The sequence below is a fragment of the Myotis daubentonii genome, chromosome 16 (assembly GCF_963259705.1).
Source record: "Myotis daubentonii chromosome 16, mMyoDau2.1, whole genome shotgun sequence".
Lineage (NCBI taxonomy): Eukaryota > Metazoa > Chordata > Mammalia > Chiroptera > Vespertilionidae > Myotis > Myotis daubentonii.
This window is the reverse complement of record NC_081855.1, coordinates 39,188,003-39,211,411: the sequence shown is the minus strand read 5'-3', so window position 1 is coordinate 39,211,411 and position 23,409 is coordinate 39,188,003. Positions and strand designations below refer to the sequence as shown.

Below are 23,409 nucleotides of genomic sequence, written 5' to 3'. Positions count from 1 at the left end.
TGTATATGGAGTAGGCGGGGCGGGGTGGTGGTGGTGCAAAAAAGGAACACCTGGTCAGATTGTACAGTGACTTGAATGATAGGCTAAGGAGCCTGGATTTTATCCAGTAGGTAGCCAGGAGTTAAACATTTCCAAACAAGGGGAAAATTTGTAATTAATTTCCCATTCCTCTCAGCCCTAATGGTCAAATCCTACTTTTTCTCCTTTGAAAACTCTCTTAACGTATCCCTTCCTTTTCCATTCTTAATCATTCCAATACCATCATTCAGTCCTTCTTATATCAGACAGATTGCTGTCGTAGTTAATAAATGATTTCTCAGCTTTAAAGCCCTTTGTCCTGCAGCCCATTCCGGACACCAGTATTAGATTAATCTTACTTAGAGCTTCATTTTGATCATATATTTCTCCTTCTCAGAAACCTTTAGTATCTCTCCCTGTTGTTGATAGGATGAGATCCAGACTTCTTAGCCATTCAAGGCATTCCAAAAATTAATCCAGTCAACCTTTTAAGCCTTACCTTTCCCCTTTATTTAACCTAGATTTTAGCGAACTTGGAATTATCCTTTTACCCTCTCATGTTTCTAGCCCCATTCCATTTATTAATTTTGTCTATTTCTTTCTCTTGGGTCATCCTTTCTCTAGTCTTATCTCTACTGGTTAAAAATTATGCCTATCCTAAGAGTTCAGTTAACATTGTGCCTCCTTGTAGAGCTTCTTCAAATAATTTGGAAGCTAATTTGAGTTCTTTGCTCTGAAATCTCAGAACTCTTTGCTTGTACTTAAGGCACTTGTCACTTACTGCTTTCTATTGTTGCTTGTCTTAACAGCCTTGCTAGATTATATAACATTAGTGGCCCAGTGCATGAATTCGTGCACATTGAAAGGAAATTAATTAGAAGAAATATTTTAATATCGCTATTCGCCCTTTCTCTATAATAGAAGTGTCAACCAAATTCACGATCGACAATGACAGATGGAAACACACATGTATGACTGGCACCAGTGAGAGCTTTATATGTATCATGTATGTGAGAATTAACTTAGCCTTTTATATATATAGAATAAACTTGCTTAATTAGACCTGCTTTCTGATTTAGCTAAACTTTTTCCAGCCCAGTGAAGCATGCAAACTTCTCTTTCAGGTAATTGTCAGCAACACAGCAGTAAATATCAGCATGAAGCAGATTATTATTGCAGATCATGCAGGGAGAACAAAGGGTAAAATATTTAACTGTGGCAGCGTTTGACTATATTCTGCGCAATGAGAAAACCTGAAGTCATTTTCAAGGTCCACCATTTCTTACTTCTTTTTAGTCGGGTCAAGTTTCTAAGTTTTCTAAATCTCCGTTTTTTGGCTAATGAAAAGAAAATAGGATTCCACCAAATCTCCTATTTACCTACTCCAGGACTTCTGTGAGGGTCAAATGAGATGAGGCATGGGAAAACGCTTCACAGACATTTGGTTAAAGTGTGGAAAGTTTGTACCTGGCTATAAAGCAAGTCGTGTTCCTGGGCTGAAGAAACTGCAAGGAGGCTAGTTGTCGCTAGGGAGAGGAAGCTGGGTGTTGCTATGTGACGTCATTACCCGGATGGACACTTAGCATATCCTATCTAATAAAAGAGAAACATGGTAAGTAGCATACGACCGCTATCCTTCCCATTGGCTAATCAGGGCAATATGCAAATTAACTGTCAGCCAAGATGGCGGCAGGCAGCCAGGCAGCTTGAAACTAACATGAGGCTTGCTTGCTTCAGTGACGGAGGACTCCAATGTTCCCCGCCTGCTGCTGCCGGCCTCTGAGCTGCAACTCTAAGCAACTATGTTACAAATATAGAAGCTAAACAAAACCCCAGAAACCTGCTTTAGTCTGTAGGGCTTCAGCCAGCAGGATCGCAACATTGTTTCAAATACAGAAGGTAAACAAAGGCCAGAAACCTGCTTTTAGCAGCGGAGGCCTAAGAGCTGGAGCCAAGCCTCAAAGCTAAAGCTGGCCCAGAATAAAAAAAAAAGAAAAAAAGGAGCGGTTGGGAGCTTCAGTCACTCGCCAGCCTGAAAACAGCCCTCAGCCCCTCACCCAGACTGGCCAGGCACCCCAGTGGGGACCCCCACCCTGAAGGGTGTGTGACCAGCTGCAAACAGCCATCATCCCCTCACCCAGGCTGGCCAGGCACCCCAGTGGGGACCCCCACCCTGATCCAGGACACCCTTCAGGGCAAACCAGCCAGCCCCCACCCGTGCACCAGGCCTCTATTCTATATAGTAAAAGGGTAATATGCCTCCCAGCACCGGGATCAGCGGAGCCGAGAGGCCTCCTGGCACCGGGATCAGTGTGACAGGGGGCAGCGCCCAAACCCCCTGATCGCCCTGTGGCTCTGTGTGTGACAGGGGGCGGGGCCACAACCTCCCTATCCGCCCTGCTCTGTTCATGACAGGGGAAGGCGCCCCAACCTCCTGATCAGCCCTGCTCTGTGCCTGATACGGGGGAGCTCCCCAACCCCCTGATCGCCCTGCAGCTCTGTGTGTGATAGGGTGCAGCGCCCCAATCCCCCCACCCCCACAGGCCCTGCTCTGTGTGTGACGGGGTAGACCCATAACCTCCCCATCGGCCCTGCCCTGAGTGTGAGAGTGGCTGCGCCCCAAACCCCCAATCGGCCCTACCCTGAGCGTGACTGAGGGTGGCATCGCAATCTCCCAATCTGCCCTGCTCTGTGCATGACAGGGGGCAGTGCCCCAACTCCCCAATCGGCCATGCTCTGAGCCCGACCAGGGGCTGCACCTAGGGATTGGGCCTGCCCTCTGCCACCTGGGAGCAGGCCTAAGCCAGCAGGTCGTTATCTCCCGAGGGGTCCCAGACTGCGAGAGGGCACAGGCCGGGCTGAGGGACCCCCCCCTCCCCCCCGAGTGCACAAATTTTTGTGCACCGGGCCTCTAGTTAGCTTTATATATATAGATAGATAGTTATGGTGTTTATTTCCCATGCACACTTCTTTTATGTACTTGTGGTTGATAAATATTCTGTTAATTGAACTTTTCTATTTTGGACTACCTTTTGTGCACTAAATTGATGGTAGTTTTATGTCTTTTATTCTTTTTATTTCAAATATATTTTTATTGATTTCAGAGAGGAAGGGAGAGGGAGAGAGAGAGAGATAAAAACATCAATGATGAGAGATAATCATTGATTGGCTGCCTTCTGCATGCCCCTTACTGGGGAATTGAGCCTGCAACCCGAGCATGTGCCCTTGACTGGAATCAACCTTGGGACCCTTCAGTCCGCCTGCCAACACTGTCCACTGAGTCAAACCAGCTATGGCAGGTTTATGATTTTTAATCATGGCTTCTCTACTAGACTATAAAATTCTTAAGGGCAGGAAATATGTCTGATGTATACTTTCAGAATCCTATAATGTATACATAATATACTTTTAAAAAGCTCATTTTTAACAGATTTTTAAAAATATTTGCCAATTTGGTTGGTTAAAAATGTTATCATTAGCCCTGGCCAGGTGGTTCAGCTGGCTGGAGGGTCATCCCATGCACTGAAGGGTTTAGGGTTCAATTCCTCGTCAGGGCATATATCCAAGTTGCATGAGAGAGGCAACCAATTGATGTTTTTCTCCCTCTCTTCCCCCTGCCTCCCTCCTTCCCTTCCTCTCTCTCTAAAATAAATAAGCATATCCTCTGGTGAGGATTTTTAAAAAAAAGATATTTAATTTCTTTGATTCTTAGTGTGGAAATCATGTTTTTATATTTTTATTTGTCATTTCTACCTCTGTGAAGTCCATGTTTTTATTTATTTATTTTTATTTTTTTGGCAGAATTTTATGATTTTATTAACACAAATACAATGTGTACACAATCTGTCTACCATTTTCTTCGCTGCGCAGCCTGGCATTGGGATTAGTGACTCTGATGGCCAGCTAGCCTGCTCTTTTCACAGGGGCTTTGCGGTTCTTTGAGGAGACGTTGTGAGCAATCACAGCATAGTGAGATTTATTGCACTTCAGCAGCACTTCAAGCTCCTTGACGTTATGGACCAGAAACTTCCGAAAGCCACTGGGCAGCATGTGCTTTGTTTTCTTGTTGCTCCCATAACCATTGTTGGGCATCAAGATCTGGCCCTTGAATCTTCTATGCACCCTGTTGTCAGTGCCTCTGGGTTTCTGCCAGTTCTGTTTAATTTTGACATATCAGTCTGACTGGTGCCGGATGAACTTCTTGGTCCTCTTTTTGACAATCTTGGGTTTCACGAGGGGTCTGAGGGCAGCCATGGTGCCAAGTAGGAGATGGCTGCCACCTCCATAGGCAACGCCAAGGAAGAGCTGAAGTCCCTGTATGTATGTGTGTGTGTGTATATATATATTGTTGTTGTTGCTATTATTGATACTCACCAGAGGATTGTAAATAAATACTAAGGGATTTATGGAAATGGTTATTTTAATATCTTTATTATTACTAACAATAAATTTATTATAATTTACATGTTAATAATAATAAAGTTACTATTTTTACCCAGCTAATACAAACATTTCACCTGGGATGGAATGATACTTGGGTGGGTGTGGAGGAGTCAATGGGAAGGGAGTTTCTTGCCTCTATTTCTGTTTTATACACTTTGAAGTTCTTGTCCCTTTGCTTCAATTTAAGGGATCCTGATCAACTCCCAATACTTGGGATACAGAGGAATCTGTCGTTAGGTATTCTTCCTTTTATTATAATAGTAAATATCAAGTACCTCTATTTGCCGACTATTAAATTCTTTACCTAAATCATTTCATTTAATTCTCAAAGTAATCCTATGAAATAGGTGGCTACAAATATTAACAGCAAACACTGATCTTAGAGAGGTTAAGTAATTTGTCCAAGGGCTCAAAGCTAGTAAGTGGAGGGAGCTAGAATTTGAAAACAGATGTGTTTTTCTCTCATTTCTAAGCTCTGTGTTACACTGTCTCCTAAATTGTTTAAGATCTCTTGACAGAGAGGTCTGGAGGCTTTTGAACAGTTTTTCCGCCTAAGCAGTTCCTTTTTGTGTCAGTTTTCCCTCCAGCTAAAAAAAGAAAAGAAAAGGGAGACAGAAGCGTTTGTAACTTCCTTAGAACCAGGTTTTAGGTCAGATAGGCTGAGTGAGTGTTTTGGATTAAGAGAAGTTTGTTTTTTCTCTGCCCATGTCTCTTTTGACAGCTGACTGAATGTTAAGTCAGTTGGAGATTCATTTTGTTTAACTGGCAAATATTCCCTGGGAAGACTGATTGTTGGAGTATGTTGGGGTGTGGTGAGTTATTAACCATGTGGTGTGGATTACACAGGATACTTTGACCACTGTACCTTTAGACTTCTAAGCTAATGGAGACATTTGTGATTAATGTGCCAAAACTTAATCAAGTCAAAGCTTGCGGAGATTGAAAGTGTTGCCTATCCCCCCTTTTTAAAAAAGAGAGGCTTAGAGGAAAACTAGAATGATGGGTAGTTAACAGATAGTCACAGTAAAGCGCAACCTCACTGTGTGGCTGTTCTCCAAACCTTATTTTTCTTTTGTAGAATGGGAAAAATATTATTAATCCAGAGAACTTAATGAGCTAATCATATATAAAGTACTTGGGAAGTAGTAAATGCTCAATGAATATTAGTTATTATTGTGTAAATACTTTTTACACTCAATAAATAGGGTGTGAAATGAGTTCAGAAGTAGAATTTAGGATCTTGTGAGGGCATTGGTTAAGTGCATTTGGTGTCATGAAAGAGTAGGTCATAGGAACATGAGTGGGTTTTCAAAGAACACCTGTCACGGTGTGTTCCACATCAAGGCAATTAATTTTCCTTCTGGGATCTGGAACTTTGCCCTATCAAGTACATTTTTCTATTTCTTTCAGAATTTAAATATTCACATGTGCTTTCCATATTAAAAAGTCCTTCAGGCCATTTTCTTTAACTCCTGCATTCTTTTTTAAAAATATGTTTTTTATTGATTTTGGTCGGGGCGGGGGGGGTGGGGAGAGAGGAGAGAAGAGAGAGGAGAGAGAGAGAGAGAGAGAGATATCAGTGAGAGAGGAACATTGATTGGTTCTGCCTACTGCAGGCCCCCTCTCAGGACTGAGCCCGAAACTTGGGCATGTGCTCTGACCTGGAATTGAACCAGTGTCCTCTCAGCACATGGGATGACACTCAACCAATTGAGCCACACTGGCCAGGGCTTTTGTGTTTATTCTTTTCAAGTTTGACTTTTAGAAAAGAGTAGTCTACTCTCATTTCTATCCACATTTCCCACCTTTCATTTAAGTGCTAATTCAGTGTTTGTTCGGTACTCTTATAAAGCTGCTTTTGGTGAGGATACTAGTTCCCTCATTGATAAAATGTGTGGAGACTTTTCTGTTTTACCTTTCTTGACCTCACCATGTACTTCGTTTGACTAGTAGTTGCTTTTTAAGGTCATCCTAGAGCTAGTTAAGTGCTGTTGAAAGTAGGGCCTCAGGGGGTATTTAAAATTTTCCCCAATCATCCAAGGAAAATTCTTACCTGGATCTTTCAAGGAGCTTGTAAAGCAACTTATTCTTATCTTTATCAGTTCAGCTAATGAGAAGCAAACTCTGGGTGCTTTTATAGTTTTCTAAGGACAGTTTAAAAAAACCAATTTGGCTCAGTTTGTTTCAACTGAGGATGGACCATCATTTGTTTTCTCTCCCCTGATGATTGTCTTAGAGCCTGTAGAAATTTTAGGTGGAACAGTATTAAGAGGTAGTTCTGTCTTACTGCTTATACCAACCTGTTGCACCAGTTTGGGTGTGGTGGCAGCAACTCATTTATTGTGTTTGGGCAGATTAGCTTTCTGCTCACTTGCAGAGTAACATCTTTTGTGACATTTAATTTGATTGGGATTGTATATTTTAGAAATTCCCAGTTGACTGAAAATCTCTCAAGTGAAGTGGTTTTCTACTTGATGCAGGTATGAAGACTTTGGAAGTTTATAAAATAAATTGACAAACCAGCAAAAGCTTCTAAGATTTTTGCTGTTCAGTTAATCTGCATTAAGTTTATATTTCACTACCTAAGGGTAAAAGCAGATGATTATTCTCTCCAATCACCTCAAGTGGCTGGTCTTTCCTTGTCATTCATTATCCCTTTTTGTAAAACCACCCTTTTCACCGAGATCAGGTAAACAGTTAATCTTCATATTACTAGAGCATTTCTGGGTTCAAACTACATATACTTTCATGTCTCTCAGGTTGACCCTTGTTTCAAATATTAAATAGTTCTTTCCAGGTACCTTTTGTGATTTCTCAGGTCATTCTTCTAAACCTAACTAACACTTAAGCGTTATTGTCTTTATAAGTTGTCTCTACATCTTCTGGGCCTAACCCTTTATTTTCTCTACCAGTAGTCTAGGTTTCTGGATAAGTATTTTTCTTGCAGTCAATTCATCAAATTAATTTCCTGTAGACTTTAGGCCGAAATTCTTGTGTCAAGGCAGCCTTTTTGGTGAGTGTTCTAGGCTCTTTCAGTAGGAGGTTTCTGAATAGACCTACTTTGGTTCTGGATAGTTTACCTGTTTGTTATCAAGATTGCTTTTCCTGGCCTCTGTTCTCTTAGCTCTGTTTTTCTGTTTGCTTCTGTTTCCTTTTGCTGTGTTTTTAAAATTCTACTAACATGCTGTTCATCTTAGCCTCTTTTCCTATTAAAAAAAATGTTTTTATTGATTTTTTTTTTTTTAAGAGAGAGAAACATCATCGATCAGCTGCCTCTTGCATGCCACCCACAGGGGATTGAATCAGCGGCCTCTTAGTTCTGTCAGGCTTAGCCTCTTTTCTTAAATTTCGCTTACCTGTCGTTCGCTCTAGCCTTTTTACTGCAGTGTTACTAAAAAGTTGTCTTCAAGATTCTGCCCTGGGACATTAGTCTCAGCCTCTAAGATTCTTTCCCAGGACATCAGTTGATTCCTTTAGAAACTTCATCTCTTTAGAAACTCGTGGTTTACCTTGGTCTGGTTTTTCTTTTAATTCCAGTGCAGTGATAATTGCTCTAATTTGCCTTATGTGTTCTTTTTTTAAAATATATTTTATTGATTTTTTACAGAGAGGAAGGGAGAAGGATAGAGAGTTAGAAACATCGATGAGAGAGAAACATCGATCAGCTGCCTCCTGCACACTCCCCACTGGGGATGTGCCCGCAACCAAGGTACATGCTCTTGACCGGAATCGATCCTGGGACCCCTGAGTCCACAGGCTGACGCTCTATACACTGAGCCAAACAGGTTAGGGTGCCTTATGTGTTCTTAAATACCCTTTACAATTTATAATGAGGTTTTGGGTGGGGATAAAACAGTACATGAAGGGAGCTATTTTCTCTCTAGATTCTACCTATAAATAAACAGCTAAACATAATGGGAAGAGTATGGATCTTGAACTGAGAAAAATTTGAATTTATATCTTCCTATTCTACATGGTAGTTTTGAAACTCTGAGTCTCAGTTTCCTCATCAGTAAAATTATATATTCCTCATATAATTTTTGTGGGACTAAAAGGACAGTTTATATAAAAGATGATGTCTAGAAGATACTGAGCATCTACATACAAAAGGTTTTATTCCCTCTTGAAAAATGGACCTCAGTTAACTAAGCTTTCTGTGGTAATTATTTTGCAAAATATATGTATATTAAATCATCATGTTGTACACCTTAAACTTACACAATGTTATATGTCAATAATGTCTCAATAAAACTGGTTGGGGGTAAGAGAAACAGAGACAGTCTAGCATACTGAGAGCATCAATCAGTAAAGAATTATTTATTGGGTACTTGTTAAGAGTCAGGCACTATGATAGCAGAAGAGGTTTAAGAAGATATTATCTTTGATTTTAAGGTAGCTTACAGTGTGGTATTTTAATATGATAGAGATTAAAGTACTGTGAAGAGACTAAGAAAGGAAGAGTGAACTTGGCCAGGTTGGTAGAGGTCTGAGTAGGTGTTAAGGATCACTTTTTGCTGGGAAGTGATGGTTTTGCTCAATTTTTAAGGCTTAGTAGGATTTAACCAGGTATGTAAGTTGGAGGTTAGTGAAGAAGGCGTTCTGTATTGAAAGTGTATAGTGGATGAAGGGTGTTTGTGAGTGTGTAGGAAGATTAGGCTGGACCAAATTATAAAGTACTGTGTGTGCTAAGGTGTTTTGGCAAGCCATTGAAAGATTTTAAGCAAGTAAGTGATGTAGTCTGAGTTCTGTTTTAGAAAATTTGCTATGGAAAGTATATGGATAATAGGTAAATTTCTAGGCTTCCTTGATGACTATGTGTATTGGTGATGCTGTTAAACGAAGGAGAGAGGGAAAGATGAATAAGAATTTAATAGTGGGGAACCCTAGAAACAGTTACTAAAGAGAAAAACAAAGGCTATTAGAGAACAAAAAATAAGCATTGCCAAGCAAGGAACCGGATCTAGCAGAGTCTAGGTAGGCTGGGGACAACTTTTTGGGAAGGAGAAATAGAGTAGCTAGAAGACCTTGAGGTTCTCTGGTTTATATAATTCTCTGGTTTATATATTAGGAAAGCAAAGTCCCTGAGTGTTTTTGATAGGCTGGTGACATATGGATTTGTTGGTCAGACAAAGAGTGTATCAGCCAGAAGTGGTCTGTGTATATGTTTTGAGTATATACATATGTACCTGTCTTGCGATTATGGTGTATAGGTAGCTGCCAAGGCACAGGCTAATCTGAAAACACGTTTGAAGTGTATCAGGAATTAAACATAGTTAAGCTCATTTCCACTAAACTAAGAGAAAACAACATCACTTTATATTTAAATTAAATCACCAGAAAAATATTATAGCAGTCCTTTTTAATCAGTTAACTGCCACGATATTTTGAATTTAATTTAAAAAGAGCCGCTGCTTGCGTCTATAGGTGCTTATGGCATACAGATGGTTAAAAAAAAGAACATATAATTCTGTTGTGTTCCAAAATCTTGTGCAGCATCTGTCAGTATATGTAGTTATGAACTTGAGCTGGTTGTGTTCCAAAATCTTGTGCAGCATCTGTCAGTGTATGTATTATGAACTTGAGCTGCAGTTTTGGGGCAAGTTGTGTGTTTCTTGGAGTCATCTGCTTCCGAGTCCTTTTAATTAGACTCAGTTTAAGATCACTTGGGCATGGAAATCTGGTGGTCTGGATCGGTAGCTTGTTTTTACTGTGACACATAAACCTATGTGTCAGCACTTTGAAGCTTGACTGTTGTAGCTGTTGACAGGAGGACCTGAAAATGATCCCTTTAGGTGAGATCCTTTCTAGAGAAGAAAGGTGTAACTTACACTTGTTCAGTATAAGACTGAGTAAATCAGGTTAGTCTCTGACATTACTTAGTTAGGTTTTCATGTAAGAGTACAGAATAAGTTTTTAGTGGAATTGATCCCGTTTGCATTGGGCACATTATAATGATTTCATAGGTAGAAATCATTCCCTCAGCTCTGAGGGAACAACTACATGGCCATTAGTGCAAGTGGCAAAACTTCAGGCTGGGAAACATGAAAAGTTTCTGAAACTTTGAGGATGATATGAACAGTGGAATTTCTGTGTTAAGAGAGGCTATTACCCAGTTTGTGGTTAATTAACTCCTCCAGTGAAACAAACTTCTTGGTCATTTGACAGGAACGTAGGGACTCCCCAAGTTTCATTAAGCAGTGAACCTGCTTCAGAGGCTGCATGTTTAATGGTAACAGTGTATCCTGCACAGGAAATGCCCTTATTTATTTATTTTTGGTTATTTTAAAGATAAGTCATTCCACAGACAATATTAAATCAGAGGTGACAATAGGAGGTAGTTTTAGGATTAGAGCTGGGCATATTAATTTTTGAGTTATTGCTAAATAATCATGTAGTTCCTGTTCATCTAAAGAGGGAGTACTGTTGCAAAATTAAGTTTTGAATAAAGAGTTGAAGAGTGCTATGCAAAGTGAACAGAAAAGGATTTAATAAAAAAGGACTTCAGTTGACAAATTATTGAATGTTGCTTAGAAGTAATAAGAATTGCATAGCATGTGGGATCCATAGAGTGAGTAGAAAAGTGCCACCAAATGCAAGCAGGGAGGGTATGTCTTAGCAAGATATGCAGTAGGCTTCTGGTGTGAACACTGCTGTTCGATTTCTTATGGAAGGAATGGAGGATCAGGAGGGGTTTGGTTAAGAGCTACAGGAATTCTAAGCATCACAAATCTTTTGATTGCCCTGAAAACTTGAATGAGTCTGTAGTTTTTTCCATTAATTTTAAAAAAAATAAGTTTTATTGATTTTTTACAGAGCGGAAGTGAGAGAGATAGAGAGTTAGAAACATCGATGAGAGAGAAAAACATAGATCAGCTGCCTCCTGCACATCTCCCACTGGGGATGTGCCCGCAACCAAGGTACATGCCCTTGACCGGAATCGAACCTGGGACCCTTCAGTCTGCAGGCCGATGCTCTATCCACTGAGCCAAACCGGTTTCGGCTCCATTAATTTTCTAAAGGAGCAATAGGGGAGTATTACAAAAGACTTATTACAATAAGCCTTTCTTCTAATAAAGACTCAATGTGAAATTTATTCCTGATAATCATTTAAGGTTTAAATGAATATTGGAGCAACCAAGCAGAGCTTTGTAAGGATCAATTTGAAGTCCTAGTAGGGTCAGCACCATATATTCTATCATAAGATATTTAGTCCAGAGTACAGGTATTGGATGCAACATTGGGTTGGGAAAGGCCAATATGCACAAGAAAACAAGGGCTTCTAGGGCTGCTATAATTTTGTTTTGTGCTCATTTTTCCTTTGGAATCTCTAAATATATGCCTCTGTAAAGCATTTAACTTGACAGTGCTATCTACAGACAAGCCTTAACCTAGTAAGTTAGCCAGAGTAAAGGTCACACTATACAAATGTGTCTTCCTTTTGGTCAGTAGTGAGTAGCTTTCTTTTTCCTTACAGAAACTATCTCTAAAAAATAAGCTGTCACAAATTATTTAGTCAATATTTTAATTAAATTGTAGATACAAAGTTTAATAGAACCGTCAACACTAATAAAAGAGAAAAATGGTAATTGGCGTACGAGCTACCCTTTTCATTGGCTAATCAGGGCTATATGCAAATTAACTGCCAACTAAGATTGGCAGTTAACTGCCAACAAGATGGCGGTTAATTTGCATATGTAGGCACAATGCAGGGAGGCAAAAGGGAAAGCAGGAAGAAGCCCCCTGCCACTGACAGTGATCGGAAACCCAGGGGGGAGCTAAGAGCTGGGGGGCAGGGCAAAGGCGGCCCTGGGGCCACCTTTGCCCTGCCCCCCAGCCATGATCGGAGAATCAGGCGCCTTTTCCACCCTGGCCAGTGATAGCAGGAAGTAGGGGTGGAGCCAGCGATGGGAGCTGGGCACGGTCGAAGCTGGCAGTCCCAGGAGCTAGGGGTCCCTTGCCTGGGCCTAAAGCGAAGCCCACGATCGTGGGGCCGCTGCAGCTGCGGGTCCCCGCTGCCCGGGCCGGACGCCTCAGCCAGAGGCGTCAGGCCTGGGCAAGGGGCCGATCCTGCAATTGGAGGGTGATGGGGGTCAACGCCTGAGGGCTCCCAGTATGTGAGAGGGGGCAGGCTGGGCTGAGGGACACTCCCCCCCCCACACACACACCCAGTGCACGAATTTCGTGCACCAGGCCCCTAGTCTTATTATAATCTTGGCTTATTTTTGCATGTAATTGGATAGATTGTGGAAACATGCCTTCAAATTGTAATCAAACCCTATACACATAAGACAGTATATGTTATGCTTTTTTCTTTCTACATATTTACAGATTTATAAAAAGATATTGATAGGTTTCAGGTGCTTTATTTTACATGCATACTAACTGGGTGTTTGAGGGGGCATTATGTATAAACAGGTATCAGTGAATTTCTGGCACTTTCATTGTCAGTGATTTTTCTTCTGCCAATGTTGATAAGAATTTGGCATTGTGCCTTTCATTTAAACTACACATAGCAAGTTAAAATGATCATTTGAATAGAGCTTGGGCAGAATGATGTAAATGGCAGTATGCCATTATAGAAAAAAATCTAGGAAATGTGATGCTTAGTCCTTTGCACTGGAAATTTTCCTGGGGAATACTTAACACACGTTTGGCTTGCAGTGGAATAAGAGGGAGGAGCAGTGGAAAAAGGAAGCCTTTTGTTTACTGTAAAACAATGCAGTGAATTAGACATAGCGATGTTAGAACAGGAGTCTAAGTATGATAAATCTAGGCAGATTCCATTGGAATGGCAAGTTATGTTGTGACTCAATCCTGAGCCCTGCTATAGAGCTTTAGAATGTCTGAGACTTTGGTATCTATAGTAGTTACTGAATTGTGTACTCTGTGCATGGTGTTTTAGGCTCTGGGGATGCAATGGAGTTAAAAATTAAGTTCTTGACCTCATGGAGTTTAATGTTGTAGTTGAGGAAGACCTTAGGAACTGAAGGGTTAATATTGGCTTAACTGTTCGTTTGAAAAATGTGGGTCTTTATGAATGTTTAAATTTGGTAATTCCTCGGCCCTCCTGGAGAAATGACTGTTTCCTGGGCTGGGCCAGGGAACATATGAGATAAGCCGATAGCTTTTTCTAGAGTTAGAAAGCATGGAAGTGTGCTTCTTTCTCCCCAGTGATGTGGGTATGTCAAAGGAACACAGGAACCAATGGTAATAGCTCCCAATACCAAAGTTAAAATAATTTGAGCAATAAAATAAAGTAGAATTGGATTATAACCCAAAGTATAAAATAAATATTTATGAATCTATACTGATATAAATAAGTGATTGAAAAAAAGTAGATAAATGGAAGAGGGTAAACAGATTTCCCATGCAGAATTACAAATAATTTATGTAGCCATTTCATTGTTAAGGAGGGGGAGAATAACTCCCTGGTTCTTAATATGGACTGCACATGGTGACTTCCATCCAAAGAGTACAGTATGTGAAGGAGGATAAAAGGATAACTTTACAGTGGAGAGACCTTAAAAACACAACTTGAGTCAGGTCAAAGTTAATATCAACAGTGGTAAGTCATGTTGATAGTATATACCCTTGATAGGATATTGTGAAAACGATACTGTTACCTTTTGTGGTTTTTCCTCTAACCTATGAACCCAGAATAACCATGAAAAATCAGACAAATTTAATTGAGGGGCATTCTACAAAACGACCATTGTTCTTAAAAACTGTCAAGGTCATTAATAACAAGTCTGAGAAACAATAAAAAAATCTGAGAAACTGTCATAGCCAAGGGGAGTCTAAGGAGACATGATGACTAAATGTAATATGGTGTCCTCATTGGGATCTTTAAACAGATAAAAGATGTGACAACTTAGGACATTTGAATAAAATATGAACTTCAGTTAATAGGTATCAATATTAGTTCATTAAAGTGTGACAAGTGTAAAATATTAATAGGATAAATGGGTGTGCGTATATGAAAACATTGTACTATCTTTGTAACTTTTCTGTAAATCTAAAATTATTCTAAAAGAAAAAATTTATTAAATTTAGTAATTCCCTATTAACACAGGAAATACTTCAAAATCATGAAGTTATAGCCTGGCTCAGTGGTTGAATGTTGACCCATGAACCAAGAGGTTGTTGGTTCAATTCCCAGTCAGGGCACATACCCAGGTTGCAGGCTCAATCCTTAGGGGGGAGGTGGGGTGGTGGTGGTGGTGGTGGTGCAGGAGGCAGTCGATCAATGATTCTCATCATTGATGTTTTTATATCTCTCTCTCCCCCTCTCTTCCTCTATCTGAAATCAATAAAAACATATTTTTAAAAAGTATGAAGTTAAGTTTTTTTTGAATATATATTTTAAACAACAAAAATGGCTCACTTATATCAAATGTATGAAGATTTTAGTCAAAAAGTTTCCCAGTAAGTGTAGTTTTTAACTGAATAAAACTGAAACAAGATTAGGATATACACAAAGCTATTTTTAAGTTAAGTGCAAATTTATTAACTTTCTCAACACAAAAACAATGCTCTACTTTGATACAATAAATGCAGATATAGTTTATTCTAGCCAGCCACAACTGTAAATGGTTACCTTATAGAGATCAGAGGTAACTTTAAAAGAAAGCTTCTCTTAGGAACATAATAATCACGTTCTGGTGTAAATTCACGTTAAAAAATAAGGTTCAGCTAAAGCCAAGCAAGACATTCAGCACGAAATAAATGCAAAGCAAGTAGTCTAGGTGCCTGGCATATAGCAGGCACACTGTGGAAGCTATTACTGCACTATCTGAAAGCATTTCAGCTATATGTCTTGTAATTCTGTAACTTCATTTCTCCAACTTGAGGATGAAAGCACGTAAAAGTACTTTCATTCACTATGACTTAAGAATCTCCTATGCTAATTGTAGACTGAACACTATCCTGACTAGTGCTATTGGAGACTCAGCCACTCACCACCTTCTCTTTACTGGTCACCTTCATTCAAACAGACCCACTTCCTTATTGATGACTAGAGACCCGATGCACGAATTTGTGCACGGGTGGGGTCCCTCGGGGTGGCCTATAGAGATCGGGCCCCAGCTTGTGCCCCCAACCTCGCAGCCCCGCAGTCCCGCCTGGCACCCGGCCTTGGCCTGGCGCTGCTCCCTCAACTGCTCCACCATCCCGTCTGCGGGGCAATCGATTGGGGCCACTCCCCCCACCCCATCTCCCTCAGTGCCTGGGAGCTGGGCAGTGGCCTCACCCCCTGCTGCCGCCATTTCTGGGACTATTGACAGGGCGATCAGACCCTCGGTTGCACCCGCCTTGGCCTGGTACTTCCTGCTCACCTGCTCCACCATCCCACCACAGTCCAGCTCTCATCAGGGCCCTATCGGGGGCCAGCAGCACCTCCACTGCTGCCCACTGCCAGCACTGTGTCGCTGATGCCCACCATGGCCCGCCCCCGCCCCCTAGTGGTCAGCACATGTCATAGCAAGTGGTTGAACTCGGTCTTCTGGTCAAACGACCGCCTGAGGGGACAATTTGCTTATTAGACTTTTATTATATAGGACTAGGGGCCCGGTGCACGAAATTCGTGCACTGTGTGTGTGTGTGTGTGTGTGGGGGGGGGGGGGGGGAGTGTCCCTCAGCCCAGCCTGCCCCCTCTCACATACTGGGAGCCCTCAGGCGTTGACCCCCATCACCCTCCAATCGCAGGATCGGCCCCTTGCCCAGGCCGGACGCCTCTGGCCTAGGCGTCCGGCCAGGACAGCGGGGACCCGAAGTGGCAGCGGGTGGAGCTGCGATTGTGCAGGCTCTGCCCCTGCCCCTGCAGGACGCCTCCGGCTGAGGCGTCCGGCCCGGGCAGCGGGGACCCACAGCTGCAGCGGCCCCGCGATCGTGGGCTTCGCTTTAGGCCCAGGCAAGGGACCCCTAGCTCCTGGGACTGCCAGCTTTGACCGTGCCCAGCTCCCATCGCTGGCTCTACCCCTACTTCCTGCTATCACTGGCCAGGGCGGAAAAGGCACCTGATTCTCCGATCATGGCTGGGGGGCAGGGCAAAGGTGGCCCCAGGGCCGCCTTTGCCCTGCCCCCCAGCTCTTAGCTCCCCCCTGGGTTTCCGATCACTGTCAGTGGCAGGGGCTTCTTCCTGCTTTCCCTTTCGCCTCCCTGCATTGTGCCTACATATGCAAATTAACCGCCATCTTGTTGGCAGTTAACTGCCAATCTTAGTTGGCAGTTAACTGTCAATCTTAGTTGGCAGTTAACTGCCAATCATAGTTGGCAGTTAATTTGCATATAGCCCTGATTAGCCAATGAAAAGGGTAGCTAGTACGCAAATTACCATTTTTCTCTTTTATTAGTGTTGATGACTGCTCAAGAGATTTGATACAGTATATCTAAATTTAGCCACACAATAATTTACTTTCTTCGTGGGAACACCAAGAGAAAGAAACCTTATATGATTCAAGTAAATAGTTGCAGTGAAGCCACAACACTATTCTATATGTAGGGAGGAAATTGCGTCACTTTCTGGCCATTCCTAAGTTTTTCTCCTTTGCCTTCTTTTTCTATAGACACTCATAAAAGACAGCATAGTTTAGTGTTAAGCTATAAGACTATATAAAGTTAGCCGAAACCGGTTTGGCTCAGTGGATAGAGCGTCGGCCTGCGGACTGAAAGGTCCCAGGTTCGATTCCGGTCAAGGGCATGTACCTGGGATACAGGCACATCCCCAGTGGGAGATGTGCAGGAGGCAGCTGATGGATGCTTCTCTCTCATCGATGTTTCTAACTCTCTATCTCTCTCCCTTCCTCTCTGTAAAAAATCAGTAAAATATATTTAAAAAAAGAAAGACTATATAAAGTTAAACACTTAGAGTCAGATGCCTGGGTTTTACTGTCACTTATTAACTTGTGACCAACTACTTAATAGCTCTTTATCTCAGATATCTGTAAAAATGAAGATACTATGAGACAGATACCTAAAATAGTGCCGATTTAAAGATTAAATAAATTGAAATATAAAACACTTAGAATATTACCTGATATACAATAAGTGCTCAATAAATATCAGCTATTGTTATTCCTCTATTCTAAAATTTAAAATAAAATTAATCCACCAGGTTGCAAGAATCTTAAAGAGCAAGAAAGGGATCTTCTCACAACCAGGCGAGAAGCCTGTTTTCGTTTGGGCTGCTGTAACACAAAGGTGGCTTAACATTTATCTCCCACAGTTCTGGAGGCTCAGAAGACCAAGATCAAGGTGCCAGCAGATTCAATGCCTGGTGAAGGCCCTCTTCCTATTCTGTAGACAGCCACCTTCTTGCTATATCCTCACGTGGCCAAGAAAATGGTGACCTCTCTTAAGTCTCTTCTTATAAGGGCACAAATCCAAATTTAAGAACTTCACCCTCTGGACCTAATTACCTCCCCAAAGCCCCACCCTCAAATGTCATCACATTGAGGATTGGGGCTTCAACATATGAAATTCGGGGACACAAATATTCAATCAATAACAAAGTTTATGCATCTTGTAAGCTTTCAGTAAACATGAATAAGTACATCTAAATCTATATTTCTCAAAAAAACACAAAACTCTGTATGTCTAGCCTCACTCCTCTCTCAAGCTCAGAGCCCACATTTCAAATCGACTACCACACACCCACTTTGAAATCTCACCAGCACTTCAACTTATATTTATTCAAAGTTGAATTAATCAGCTTCCCTAGTGAACCAGCTCTTCTTTCTTTTGACTTCTCTGGTTCTGTGAACTGCACCACATGCTTCCCATTATCCAGAAAGCAAATGTCTTCCTTATCTCTCCCTCTCCCTGACCACCCCACATCTAAAGCATTTGCCAGATTACATCAAGTATCACATATCTCTCTGCCTATTTCCATTTCCAGTATTCACATTTAAATAATATATCTATTTTATAATGTGCCAAAAGACCTCCACACACAGTTTCTTGCTTGATCCTTAAAAGTTTGTGAGTTATGTTTAATATCCACAGAAAAGGAAATTACAGCTAAGAGTTGTGGCTTGCCCTAACCTGTCACCTAGTAAAAGGAGCATTCTGAATCCAGGCTCCATCCTCTTTTTCTATAGATTCCTCACACAAAAGGCTATCAATGATCCCAGCCGTCTCTCTCATAAACCTCTAGAGTGAAAATCTGAACCTCTTTGTTCCCACTAATAAGCCCAGGACTTTTCTGCCTTTGCCTTTATTCAAAATATTCCCCTCATCTCAAGTGCTATTATTCTAACCACTGACCTTCAAAATCTTGTCCATTTATTATTTTTTTGGTTTTGTTTATTAATCCTCACCTGAGGATATTTTTCCATTGATTTTTAGAGAGAGTAGAAGGAAGGGGGAGACACAGAGAGAAACAAGAATGTGAGAGAGACACATCAATTGGTTGCCTCCTGCATGAGGCCTGGCCAGGGCTGGGGATGGAGCCTGCAACTGAGGTATGTGCCCTTGACCTGAATCAAACCCCGAGACCCTTCAGTCCACAGGCCCACCCTCTATCCACTGAGCCAAACTGGCTAAGGCTAGAAAGGTCATTTTTAATTGGTTAACTTGAGAACCAGTTTTGCCTTTGGTGAAATATTTAAGTGCTGATATTGCTTATTGTTTTAGTAAGAATATTTATCTCATTGTGGTAGAACCTGTCTTTTAATACATCATCTTATACACTAATTAAATTACCTGCCAGATACTAAGTACAGTAAGTTAAACTTAGAGGTCCAGTTTGTTTTGCAGCATGAATTGCCTAAAATTCCTTGATTAGATGGCATTGTAGCAAGATATTTAGCTAAAAGTAGGTCTAATATGGTTATAGAGGGTAAACTATTATATCTATTGAAAGAGGAAAATTCTTAGGTGTTTTTTAAAAATAATTTATTAGAGTTTATTTGAGCCAAACAGAGGGTATATCTGGAAGCAAGATCTCAACAGACTGAGAACAATGCTTCCCAGAATAACAGTTTGCAGTTTCTTTTCTGCATTTGGAATTAAGGAGGGAAGATTACATGAAGGTGGGAGAAAACTCTTATGTTTTAGAGAAGGCTCTTCTGCAATCTAGGTTTTTATTAACCATTTTTTGAAACTGTATCACCAATAATTGCTTTAAGTTGCTTTGAAAAGGAAGAGCTGACCTTAGGGACTATTTCATTTTATATATGACTAGGGGCCCGGTGCGCGAAATTCGTGCACTGGGTGTGTGTGTGGAGGGAGTGTCCCTCAGCCCAGCCTGCCCCCTCTCACATACTGGGAGCCCTCAGGCGTTGACCCCCATCACCCTCCAATCACAGGATCGGCCCCTTGCCCAGGCCTGACGCCTCTGACAGAGGTGTCAGGCCTGGGCAGGGGACCCTCATTTCCCCCCATCACTGGTTCTGCCCCCAGCCCAGGCCTGATGCCTCTGGCCCAGGCATCAGGCCTGGGCAGGGGACCCCCAGACCTCTCCGATTGCTGGCTCTGCCCCTTGCCCAGGCCTGATGCCTCAGCCAGAGGCGTAGACCCCCATCACCCTCCGATCACCTGATCGGCCCCTTGCCCAGGCCTGACGCCTCTGCCAGAGGTGTCAAGCTTGGACAGGGGACCCCCATCTCCCCCCGATCACTGGCTCTGGCCCCCGCCCAGGCCTGAGGCCTCTGGCCCAGGAATCATGCCTGGGCAGGGGACCCCCATCTCCCTCTGATTGCTTGCTCCACCCCCCGCCCAAGCCTGACGCCTCTGACCCAGGCTTTAGGCCTGGGCAAGGGGACCATCATATCCCCCCAATCCCCGGCTCCGCCCCCCGCCCAGGCCTGATGCCTCGGCCAGAGGAGTTGACCCTCATCACCCTCCGATCACCAATCACTGGATCGGCCCCTTGATCAGGCCTGAGGCCTCCGGCAGAGGTGTCAGGCCTGGGCAGGGGACCCCCAGCTCCCCGCGGTTGCAGGCTCCGCCCCTGCCCAGGGCTAATGCCTCTGGCTGAGGTGTCCGGCTCGGGCAGGGGGGACCCGCAGCTGCAGCGGCCCCGCGATCGTGGGCTCCGCTTTAGGCCCAGGCAAGGGACCCCTAGCTCCCGGGACTGCCAGCTTAGACCGTGTCCAGCTCCCATCGCTGGCTCCAACCCTGCTTCCTGCTATCACTGGCCAGGGCGGCAAAGGCGCCTGATTCTCTGATCATGGCTGGGGGGCAGGGCAAAGGCGGCCCCAGGGCTGCCTTTGCCCTGCCCCCCAGCTCTTAGCTCCCCGCTGGGTTTCCGATCACTGTCAGTGGCAGGGGGCTTCTTCCTGCTTTCCCTTTCGCCTCCCTGCATTGTGCCTACATATGCAAATTAGCCGCCATCTTGTTGGCAGTTAACTGCCAATCATAGTTGGCAGTTAATTTGCATATAGCCCTGATTAGCCAATGAAAAGGGTATCATCGTACGCCAATTACCATTTTTCTCTTTTATTAGTGTTGATGGTTAAGAGTTTGGGTTCTGTAATTAAATTAATTTGACTTGGAATGTAAACTCTAGAACTCAGTGTAATCTTTGGCAAGTCTTTTATGCCTGAACTTTAGTTTCTTTATTTCTAAAATGTAGGTGATACAAACATAAATAAATAAAATGTAGGTGATACTATTGACTTCACAGAGTGGTTGATATATACTTGCACATAGTAAATATTCAGTAAATGTTATACAATCTTTTTATATTCCCTACTAAAATTACATTGTACTAAATGTACTATTTGTAAATGGACTTTTAACCTTTTTAAAAATGCTTTTATTGATTTCAGAGAGAGGAAGGGAGAGGGAGAGAGAAATAGAAACATCAATGATGAGAGAGAATCATTGATGTGCTGCCTTCTGCATGCCCTCTACTGGGGATCCAGCCCCCAACCTGTGCATGTGCCCTGACCAGGAATCAAACCTCCTGGTTCATGGGTCAATGCTCAACCACCAGACCACACCGGCCAGGGTTGGACTTTTATTCTTTTTTATTTTTATTTTTATTTTTTTTATTGCTTAAAGTATTACAAAGGGTATTACATATGTGTCCTTCCCCCCCCCCCCCCGCCCTTGACAATCCCCTGGCCTCCCCTACCCCTCAGTGTCTTATGTCCATTGGTTATGCTTATGTGCATGCATACAAGTCCTTCGGTTGATCTCTTACCCCCCTCCCTCCTGCCTCCCCAACCCTGCCCGGCCTTCCCGCTGCAGTTTGACAATCTGTTTGAGGCAGCTCTGCCTCTGTATCTATTATTGTTCAAAAGTTTATAATGGTCTCTATTATCCATGAATGAGTGAGATCATGTGGTATTTTTCCTTCATTGACTGGCTTATTTCACTTAGCATAATGCTCTCCAGTTCCATCCATGCTGTTGCAAATGGTAAGAGTTCCTTCTTTTTTACAGCAGCATAGTATTCCATCGTGTAGATGTACCACAGTTTTCTAATCCATTCATCTACTGATGGGCACTTAGGCTGTTTCCAGATCTTAGCTATGGTGAATTGTGCTGCTATGAACATAGGGGTGCATATATCCTTTCTGATTGGTGTTTCTGGTTTCTTGGGATATATTCCTAGAAGTGGGATCACGGGGTCAAATGGGAGTTCCATTTTTAGTTTTTTGAGGAAACTCCATGTGGAGAAAAAGGAACACTCGTGCACTGCTGGTGGGAATGCAGACTGGTGCAGCCACTATGGAAGACTTTTATTCTTAATAGCATGTTAAGAAAATATTTTGTCAGTAAACATATTTACATAATTTTAATGGCTCTGTAATATTTCAAGATGCTGCTTGTTATCCTTATCTGTTTGATTATTATTGGGCAAATAGGGTTGTATCTGATATTTTTGCTCATTGCAACATCTATAATAATAAAAGGGTAATATGCTAATTAGACCAGACATCTTCCGGACATCATTCTTAACAAAGCCCGGCTGGAGGGAAGCCAGCCCGGGTCCTGAGTGCCTGTGGGCAGCCTGAGGGAAGCCAGCCCGGGTCCTGGGTGCCTGCCTGCGGGTGGCCAGAGGAGGGAAGCAGCCCGGGTCTTGGGTGCTGGAGGGAAGCTGGTGCCGGCAGCTGGGGGAGGGCCTACTCTTGCACGAATTTTCGTGCATGGGGCCTCTAGTTTTATAATAATGCTCTTGAATGTGGCTCTTTGTGCAGTGCCTCTGTTTCAAGCAACAATAACTACTAAAACACATACCTATAAAAATTATACTGTGTACAATTTTCTGTAGAACTTATTTCATTTTCACTTCACATTTAAGAGTTGAGGTAGAGGTTGTTTCTTGGAGCAGAAAAATCTAAATTGCTGTTATGTGCCAGCAATCAGGAAGGGTGCATATTAGTAGACATTTTTAAAACACTAGCCCATCTTGTTGGAATTTGCATAGGAGTGTTATCCTGAACTTCAGTTTTATTTTACAATGATAATATAAGTTCAAAGAAAACCCAGAGAATTCTACTCTGTTCAAAAATTGCCTGTACAACTTTTGAGTTGCAAGAACAGTATTATAAAATCTGTTTTTGTACAGTGAAGGAAGACGGGATGTCTGAGTGTTTCTTTTTCCTCTCTCTCAAGCAGTCTCATTCCAATCAGCAGTGTAATTGGAATGCAACTCCAATCTGGAGGAGGAAGGGGAATTTTTGGCAAGAAGACATTGAGCAGTTGGGAGTTTTATTCAGATGAAGCATAGACAGCCATTCATTATGAGTACAACTCAGTAAGAACAGCAATAGCATTCTATTTCTACAGCTGGGATTTATACTCTGATATTATTACATAGTGTTTTGCATGTAGTAACTCCTTTTCATCCAGAAAAGAATTATTGACTTAAGTGAAATGGTAATATTTATTACATCTGCACTTCTGCAAATGATTTCCTCTAGTTACTGCCTCAAATAAAAGTTACTAAAAGGGGATCTTTGCAAAATTTGAGAACATTTCTTGAGAAAACAACAACAAA

The 23,409-nt window shown here is 42.3% G+C and overlaps 1 protein-coding gene and 1 pseudogene across 4 annotated transcripts in view; one reads left to right on the top strand and one right to left on the bottom strand.

Annotated features, from left to right (window-relative positions):
• The window catches only part of SMURF2 (SMAD specific E3 ubiquitin protein ligase 2), a 107,849-nt gene that overhangs the window by 27,766 nt on the left and 56,674 nt on the right, over positions 1 to 23,409 (top strand). The window lies entirely within an intron of this gene.
• On the bottom strand, positions 3,820 to 4,317 carry LOC132218589 (large ribosomal subunit protein eL32-like; annotated as a pseudogene).